Below are 10525 nucleotides of genomic sequence, written 5' to 3' on the forward strand. Positions count from 1 at the left end.
AAGGTCGAGGCATAACAGTAATAGGCCATCATCACCCCTTCGGTACAATTCATTTTGGTACATTACATAATTCGTGGCGTGAAACCTTGTCTTACGGTTGTATTTGCCATTGGGATTGTCAAGATACTATATAATTACCTTTCTCCAGTCATATGTCATTGCCTCAACTGTGCAAACCTCTATAGGGTCCTTCCACTCTAATAACGAAGGTAAAGACATGACTCGTGTACGGATCATGCAATCACGATAGAGAACTTGCTGATTAATAAAGGTTGGGTATGCTCGTCGTGACACAGGTATTTCTCAACCTAGTTTGCCCCCAGGAGTTGTGCTCATGAGGCTATTTGAGCTATTTCGCTAGCGTCAGTGTTTCAAACTTGTGAAATGTGTTTGAAGGTAACGCCGTCGAAAGACTCGGCCAAATAGCTGGCAACCATGTGATAGGGCGCCAGAGTACAACTCATGCAATGAAAAATCCCATTAAGTTGGTTAATCACAAGTTCAGAATCACCGAGAATAAGGACACAAACTGCTCATAAATCGTGAAGGACACCAAGACCGATGATGAGGGCTTCGTATTTGACCTGATTATTCGTGTAATCGAAATCGAGCTTAAGAGAAAAATACCATCAGCTGTGATTTGGGGATTGAATAAAGATCCCAATGCCAGCCGAGACTAAAGTACTAAAACCATCAAAGTACATCATCCAGTAATTGTCATGTGTTTCCACCATGCCGATTTCCATGTCATTGCCCCCAAAACTGTTTGGTGAGGGATGTTGGGCCAAGAAATTGGCCAACACTTGGCCTTTGACAGCTTTCTGGGGCACATATTGCAAACTGAATGCAGACAGCGCCATTGTCCACTTTCCAATTCAGCCTTTTACTGTCGACTGAGTGAGCATGTAACGAATGACATCGGTCTGGGCGATAACCTGAGTGACCGACGGGAGCATGTAATGCCTGAGTTTTGATGCAACAAAAAATAAGGTTAGGCATAGCTTCTCGACGGCGGAGTAATTAATATCTGGTGGGTTGAGATGTCGGCTACGATAAAAAATGGCATGTTCACCCCCAACATCATTGTCTTGTGCGAGAAGGCATCTGATGGACTCCTCGACCGCGAATATGTATAACTTGAGAGGTCTGCCACGTCGTGGCTGGACAAGGACGGGTGGAGTCGTGAGTGAGACCTTGATTTGTGTAAACGCCTCTTGGTGTTCGGCACACCATTCGAATGTGTCATTATCCTTAAGTTTCAAGAACGTGGAGATAGCTTTCATTTTTCCCACTGAGTTGGCAATGAATCGGCGGAGAAAGTTAATCTTGCCGAGCAACAACTGTAGTTGTTTCTTGGTAGTCGGGGTGGAGTGTTGATTAGGGGTGGGTTCAAAAAACCGAAAACCGAAAAAAACCGAAAACCAAACCGAACCGAAACCGAAAAAACCGAACCGAACGAAAAAACCGAACCGAATTGAAAAAACCGAACCGAACCGAATTCTTTTGGTTCGGTTCGGTTTTAGTGATCTAGAAACCGAACTAAACCGAACCGAACCGAATTAATTAAATTAATTTTTTTATTTAATTATTTGTTTTGGGTATTATTTTCTAAACCCAATTTGTAAGTTAAAATGTGCTAAACCCAATGTGTTGCCAAACTTTAAGCTCAAAATATTTTAAAAAGGCCTATAAAAACTCTAAACCCTAACCTATTATTTATCCCCCATATAAGGTTACGGAACCAAACCTCCTCCAGAAGTACCTACATCCATCTCCATAGCACTGCCTACTTCTGCCCTAGCTTTCTTTTCCAAATCTACTCTCATATAACATGTAACAGAATCCATAAACATTTATTTCGGGTAGATTACTTGGGTAATTTGTGATGGAAAAGAATCTAACACACACTAAATAAATCCACCCACGCATTATTTTTACTAATCAAGTTGTCAACATGCAAATACAAGCAAACAACCTTGATCTTTGAACAACATCATACAATTTAACTTTTCTAAGTCATTTGTACAATTTTTGTGTTGTGAGGTTGTTAGTTTGGACTTTGGAAGACTTGATTGATGATTTTAGTTCAATTTTAAATGTTTATTTTCATTGTCTTTGATTCTAGTTAGAATGCTTATGTTATGATTGTGTTGGATATGTTAAAATTTAAAATTTCAATGTTTTTCATTTTTTTGAAAAAAACAAAAACAAAAAACCGAAACCGAACCGAAACCGAACCGAAAAAAAACCGAACCGAAAAAAAAATGAACCGAACCGAACCGAACCGAAATTTCGGTTTGGTTTCGGTTTTGGCAAAAAACCGAACCGATTTAAACCGAACCCACCCCTAGTGTTGATGAGTGCTCATGCCTTATTCTCGTCCACCTCAATACCACCATGATGTACAAGGAATCCTAAAAAATTGCCTGCTGATACGCCGAAAGCACATTTGGCAAGATTCATTTTAAAGTTGTACTAGTGTATACGCAGGAAGGCCTGTCAAAGATCATCTAAATGTGTATGCCGATGTTCTGATTTGATTACAACATCATCAATGTAGACTTCGACGGTGGTACCAATCAAATCATGGAATATAGTATTCATGGCTCGTTGGTATGTGGCACCACGTTCTTGAGGCCGAATGGCATGATAACCCATTCGTATGTGCCGAGCGCCCCCGGACAATGAAAAGCGGTCTTATGGACATCAGCCTTGGTAATGAAAATCTGATTATAACCAACATGTCTATCCATCAACGATAAGATCTCATGATTTGTTGTCGCGTCAATTAACAAATCTGAAATTGGCATTGGATATTCATCTTTGGGAGTTGCCAGGTTCAAATTTCAAAAATCAATATAGATACGCAGGGCACCACATATCGAACCGTCCGAATAAACCCAGCTTTTAAAAGTTGAACAAGTTCATCTTTTATGTCAAGTTGTACTTCAGTTGAGAATCGTCAAGATGGTTGGTGGAATGGTTTACACCCAAGTTTGATGCATAATGCACGTTCAACCAGAGTTCGATCCAAACTAGGCATCTCGTGGTAACTCCAAGCAAAACAATCCTTAAATTCTTTAAGCAAATTACAAAGCTCGGTTTTCACATGTTGGGGTAACAAAGTACTAATGAATAGAGGCCATGGGTCTTCGGTCGTTCCAACATTTATTTCCTCTAAAGGATCCTTGACTTGAGGGTGATTATCCTCGAGCTCAGCTGGTGCAGCATGAACCTTGTCTAGTGAAAGTATTAGAGCGTTGTCTCCTTCGGCCAAAAAACTCGACTAAGTTTACGCCCGAATTTGGTTGTTTGGAAATAACATTCCAATGGGCCAGCAGTCGTTCCATGGTAGATGAAACTGTGGCCTGATTTCTATCCTGGCGGTCTTCAGACATCAGTATCTGCGATCAGATCGGCCAACCCAAGCCTCGCCAAATCCTGATGAACAATCTCGGCACCTACCTCAATCGCTTTTTGTAACAAAATTCGAGTCAGTCATCCTTCCTCATTCAAACCCTGTAAGGTAATATAGCCAGCGTGATCATTGTAATACCATGCTTAAATCATATTGGCTTCAAATGGTTGATTGTTGGCCGGATACACCACAATGGATTTGTCGTCCCAAAAAATGAGAACCTGATATAATGAAGAGGGAATGCAATTTGTTTGATGGATTCAATCCCGACCGAGCAATGCATTATACTCGATTTTAGAGTCGACGATAAAGAATGCGGTGATATGATTACGACCTGTAACACTTACCTCCAAAGGAAGCACTTTTTTGGTATGAGACTTGTCGCCGATAAAACTGCTCATGGTTATTCCTGATGGAATGAGTTCGCCGTTATATCGTTGTAGTCCTTCATGACAAATACGAGCATGATATTGACCGTAGCCCTACAATCGATAAAGATTTTGGAGATTGGATAACCTTCAATGTGATTCATGACATACAACGGCTTCAAATGTTGAAGATTAACCGAAGAAGAGCAGGGAAACAGTTCAGCCAGGGCTGCTTTAAGTTTGTTGGCTTTACTCGTTTACTCATCTTCTTCGATAGCGATGAAATCGACTTGTGTTGCTTTCTTGACAACCAATCCCCATCCAAGTAATTTTGTTGGTGTGTAGTTGGTTGAAATTCAGCAGGTAGGACATAGACCATGCTGATTTCCATATTGTCGAGGATTGAAAGACCCATCGGGTCTTGGTCGTTATCCTCTGGGTTAACAAGTACAGTATCATGCTTTAGAGCATCGTCGACCTGATCATCTTTCGCCTCAGTGGGTACCTGCTCTAGTGGTATGTCAACTGAACCTGCTTCATTCTGGCTGCCGTCCTCGAGCTTGGTCGTTGCCAGGATTTGGTTTTGTCCCTGCAGTGCTTTACGGGCTCGTTCTTCAATAGGCAATTTAAGCATCCCTTATGTCTAGGTAAGCATCCAAACGCACCACACGATCTTTCTCATCGACCGTAAGGCCGAAAAGAGATACGACTGAGAAGATTTCGAAATGATGTCATAAGTACTGAAGGTATTCAAAAGAAAAAGGGAGCTCGACGATGTCTATGTCTATGTACTAACCGACCTCGAAGCCGAGGACCTGAGGTTCACGTATGTGCTGGAACTTGGCCTTCATTGTTGGGTCGGTGGTTTTCTAGATAATCTTTTCAGCATCAGGGCAAGTTAATGCCATGTCGAGGGCTTCTTGAGATGCCTTGGGTAGGCCATACAAGTCATTGGTAGAATGTGTCTTGTGAAATTCTCGCATGTACTCCAAGGATTCTCCGAGGAATGGAGGATGTAAATTCCATCGGACTCTTATTAACGACTCTCACTGGGGTAGTGGGGGAAGCTTGCTTTCAGCTTCTTGTCTTAAATGCTTGAAATGAACTTTCATCTCCCCGGGCCGAATGAGGAGTTTGATGTGCTTCTCGGATTCTTCAATGGTGGTTTCAAAGTCGTGATTAATTAGCTTTTTCCCTTGAAGTAATTCAGCCATAATTGCAGGGGTTTGTCGGTCATCTCCACTTCCTGTTGTTTCTTTCGGCTGCCATTTGGTAGCCGAAGTAGCCTCTATTTCCTATCGTCGAGCCATGCAGTCTATCCGCTGGCGTCGACGTTTCTGAGATTTGGATAACGCAGTATATAAGCCAGTGGGAGAATTGTAACTATACCAAAGTTGGTCATATAGCTAAGGTGGCTTGAAGGTTTTTTGATTCGCCGATAAACTTGAGTTGCTGGAGTTGCGCGAGTAATAATCCTCATCATAAAATGGCGCATCGAAATCAAGACACTGTTTGGCTGAGGTGGGGCCATCCGTTCATGTTTAAGGGTCGAGCCTGTTGAACACTTTCTGGTGCTGGCCTCCGCCAAATTCTTTTCAAGGTGTTGTCGCGACCTTGGATGGTTGTCGTGATGTTGGAGCCTGAAGTGGTCTCTCCTTTGGTTTGGTTAGAATGACGCATGCTTTACAACTGCTATATAAAACCATTGGTCCATCAGTTTCTTTTGTACTAGAGTCTGACATAGATTCGACTATGGCTGACCCCGATAACTCTGTGGGTGGTTCGTTAGAAAATAGATCAATCTTGAGTCGTGGTCGAGAGTTTTACTTTGGGACATGTTGTATTGGAACTAACTTGGCTTTCCCTTTCCCTTTGCTCTTGGGCAAATGAGCATCTACCATGCCAACTATCGCCGAAGGGAATGGATCAACATCGACAGTCATCTATTTTTTAGGGAATTTTAGCTTGCCTTTATCAATCCATTTTTTAATAGCATCACGGAACACGACGCAGTTGTTTGTGGTATGCTTATTTGAGTTATGGTACTTGCAATACGTTTTTCCTTTCAACTCTTCGGCCTTAGAAATGTTATGTCCTGGCCAAAGTTTGATGATCTTTGCCAGTAACAATTGGTCAAAAATTGCATCAGCGTTGGTGATATCAAAAGTGTAAACTTTTGATGTTTTAACTATCTCTTCAGAGGCCGAGTGGGTTTTGGCATCCTTGAAATTAATTTGAGCCAATGCCTTGCAAAAGTACGGTTGATCTATCACTATCTCGGCCGCGTCCACGTTGACGTATTGGGAATCCTCGCCTTCAGTCGATGCGTAGCTAACCATGGGATTTTTGTAAATCGTTCCCCAGGATGAGGACTTCGAAATCTTTTCTTCTCGGAGCAAATAATCATATTGCTCAACGTGTTAGGCCAGTTCGTACATATCTCGGAAGTTTGCCCTCAAGAATTTCTTTTTATATTCCACATTTAGGCCGTTCAAAGTGATTCTGACGAATTCAACTTCAGGAAGAGGTACTCGACACCAATTTCTGGCCGACTTGAACCTCGTTAAGTATTCCATTGGTGACTCGTCGGAGGCTTAAGCCATCCTAGCTAGTGATGAAACTGACATCTCCATGCCCGACCGGTAGAATTGTTCATGGAACTTTTCGACCAGTTCCTCCCAACTTTTGATGGAATTAGGAGGGAGGTTGATGTATCAAGCAAATGCTGAACCTGTTAGAGAGAAGTTGAATAGTCGTAGTTTGTGGAAGTCACTATTAACATCTCCGCATTGCGCAGTGAACCGAGCCACGTGTTCTAATGAAGACAGGGACGATTTGCTAGCAAAAAGGCTGAAATCCTGGATTTTAAAACCTTTAGGATATTCGAACTTCCAGACGTAAGCTAGGTACGAATGGATGAACTTTGGGAACTTCGGCCCTTTTTTCAAGGGCGAATCAATCATTCTTTGGACCTCGATCACATCGATGGAGGCTGTTTCTACTTTCTGGTCGGGTTCGTCTAGGTTCGGCCACAATGATTTTATTTGTAAAAGTATAAGCACGCCGAATCGACACCAGACTATACGGGCATAAATACTCAAAGAAAATGTACGTCTTAATCGTAAATGTAATTCAGCTGTCATAATACCGAACTCTAAATCCTACTTATGAGTATCCAATCATAAAATAATTCAGCGTTCAATATGCCGAGCTTAATAATCTGTAACACCTCACTTCGTCGAGAAGGCTAATGAGATAACCTCCACTAATAAGGACTCGAAAATCCGTCTCGACCGAGACTTGGATAGATAACCAATCGGCCTCGTCGCAGTGCTGTTTATCCAAACTAAATGTGCTTCTCGGTCAGCTAATTCTACGGCAACAGTGCTATTTATCCAAACTGAAGATGTTCGCCGGTTGCCTCCACATTGTTGTTTATCCAAACTGAAGATGTGTTGGTGAAAAATAAAATAAAAATCTCAAGATGTTTGAGAGGTTTCGCATAGAGCGAGGGTTTGCGCAGGGCAGTTTGTGTGTTGAATTTGACGGGCTTTTCTCGCTGTATATCGTCTTGTATTGATAAGAGCCAACCTTATCATGGTCAAACCAGAACTATACCAGGATTAAGATTCTTTTCCTAATCTAACCACATCTCAACCAATCCTAACTCCATTAGGACTTTGAACCAAACTCTTGACCCGGCCACATTCACTTCTCAAATCTCAGCATCCTCATTCCATCAAAACTCCTTTTCATACTAGGACTCAACCCACTCGCTCTTATCCAGTCCAATCCTTCTTGCAATAGGACTCGACCGACCTGACTGGGTGACTTATGACAACTGGATGGCCCATAGTATGTTTGGAAAAGCTTTGGGCCGAACATGAACCTACGGTTGTCCCAATAATATTATTTTGGGCCCAAACAAATTCAAATAGGAACAATATTAATAGGAATAGCAGGATTAACTAGAGCACAAGTAGGCACAAAAGCATTAGTATTCATATATGATGATAGATGGGATAATCACCAATAAGCAGCAATAGCAATAGCTGAAGTAGACTTAAGTTCAAACTTAGTAGTCATAGGATGTATTCCAAATTATGTTATGATAATTAATGAATTTAGTAAATATATTAAAGTAAGCATAAGAACAAAAAAATTATAATATGAAAGGAGAGTATAAAAATTTGTGTATTAGCTTAATGTATATTGGTAAAGTGTCCGATAGATATAATCATAAGTTTAACTTAGAATTTCAAAATTTAGTTCAAACATTTGGTAGTAAACATGTAAATATGATAGAAGCAAAACCCGTAGATAATAGCTTTTTAGAAGGAACTCAGTGGACATTACCTAATTTACAAGTAGCAAGAAATAGACAATCAGATAAAGTACAAATATATGAAACTAGTACAGGTCAAGCAACAATTAGGTTTAGTAATACAAGCAACTAGAAAAAATAGAAGAGGATGAAAGTGATATTGAAAATGAGAGTATACATATGGCTTTTGATACTTTAGATATTAATCTAGTTGAAAGTTTTTTTGATCATATTGTAGATAAACTTATAGAAGATATTGATCATTTAGATGAAGAAGAATACTTAGAAAAATATAGGACATATGATTTAGAACCACATAGAATTTCAAATGAAAAGATGAAAAAATTAATTTTAGAAATAGGAGTAGAACATATTTTAGGATCAAAAGAATATAATAATTTATTAGAATTGAAATAAGAATGTAATCTAGCAGAATAAAGTAGTACATCAAGAGTAGAAAATTCAGGACACATAAGTAGAACTGATCAACAATTTTTGAGACCAACAAATGAACAATATAATGAAAAAGCAAAAGTAGATTACATAGAAGAAAGTATGATAAAACCACCTAGAAAAAATAGGATTCTGTAACATCCCACATCGCTCAGGGGAGTGAATCCTATAAGCCTTATATTTATATTCCCATCTCTACCTAGCACGAGGCCTTTCGGGAGATCATTGGCTTCGGGTTCCATCAGAACTCAGAAGTTAAGTGAGTTCGCGCGAGAGCATTCCCAGGATGGGTGACCCATTGGGAAGTTCTCGTGTGAGTTCCCAGAAACAAAACCATGAGGGAGTGGTCGGGGCCCAAAGCGAACAATATCGTGCTACGATGGAGTCGAGCTCGGGATGTGGTGGGGGGTTTGGGCCGGGATGTGACAATTTGGTATCAGAGTCAATCCTTGGTCGGGAGTGTGCCGACGAGGACATCAGGCCCCTAAGGGGGGTGGATTGTAACATCCCACATCGCTCAGGGGTGTGAATCCTATAAGCCTTATATGTATATTCCCATCTATACCTAGCACGAGGCCTTTTGGGAGCCCACTGGCTTCGAGTTCCATCGGAACTCAGAAGTTAAGCGAGTTCGCCGAGATCATTCCCAGGATGGGCGACCCATTGGGAAGTTCTTATGTGAGTTTCCAGAAACAAAATCATGAGGGCGTGGTCGGGGTCCAAAGCGGATAATATCGTGCTACAGTGGAGTCGAGCTCAGGATGTGGTGAAGGCCCGGGCCGGGATGTGACAATTCCATATTTGAGAAGGTTAGAACAGATTAATATAGCCGGTAATATATTAAACTTAGTTTCTGGAAAGATAGGAAAAAAGTTGCGTACATGCAGCATTAATGTTAGATTTTAGTAATCCACAAAATATGTTAGATTACTTTGAGCATACTTTAGATGGTTTAGTTTTTTATTATTTTCAGTCATGGAAAGTCCAAAATCCAGAATAGCATTAGGCAGCTAAAACACATTTTAATATTGATGGTTTTGTTACTTTGATTAAGTAAGATTTTTTAGATCATAATAGATTAGATGACAGAAGCGAACAAGAACAAATAAGAGCAATTAGAAATTTAGAACAATTACAAATTTGTGATTTACAATATATAGCTGAGTATACTACAGATTTCTTTAAATATTTAGGAAGAACAGGTAGACTTAGTGATATTAATTTATTAGATACTTATATGACAAAAATAAAAGGACCAATAGGAGAAAAAATTTGGAATGAATGGCAAAAGCATTCAAAGAAAAATGATATTGCAATAGGACCTAAAATTCAACATGTATATGATATACTTAGACAAAAGTGTAGTCAAATAAAAGTTAAGAGACAAATTAGGAAGCAATTTTACATGAGTTGTTAAAATATAGACTTACCACAATAATAAGGTTGTCATAAGATAAATAAGCATAAGAAAACATACAAAAAGAAATATAAGTCATATAAACCATACAAACAGCACAAGAATTTCGGCATAAGACCTTCAAGAACATATAAGAAGAGAAAATATATTCCAAAACAATTTAGAAAAAGAAGTGGTAGAGCTTGGATTAGAAAATACAAAGCACCAAAAGATAAGAGTAGTTGTAAATGTTATTCATGTGGAGAGACTTGACATATTAGACCTAAATGTCCAAAATTAGGTAAACAACCGAGAGAAAAAGTACATTTGATGGAGTTGTTTAAGTTAGAAGAAAATGAGGATATTCGGTCAATATACAGTTTAGACGATTTAAGTGATAATGAGAGTATTTATAGTATAGAGAGCGTTAACATGATAGATTCAGATTCTGAACATTCAAGTAGCACAAATAGTGATTTAGAAGAGTATATGTGTGCATTCATAGAAGAGCAACATGAAGAAGAATATAAATACATTAATCTAGGTTGGCCAGAAAAATGTCATAA

This window comes from Malus sylvestris, chromosome 1, assembly GCF_916048215.2.
Source record: "Malus sylvestris chromosome 1, drMalSylv7.2, whole genome shotgun sequence".
NCBI classification, from domain to species: Eukaryota; Viridiplantae; Streptophyta; class Magnoliopsida; order Rosales; family Rosaceae; genus Malus; species Malus sylvestris.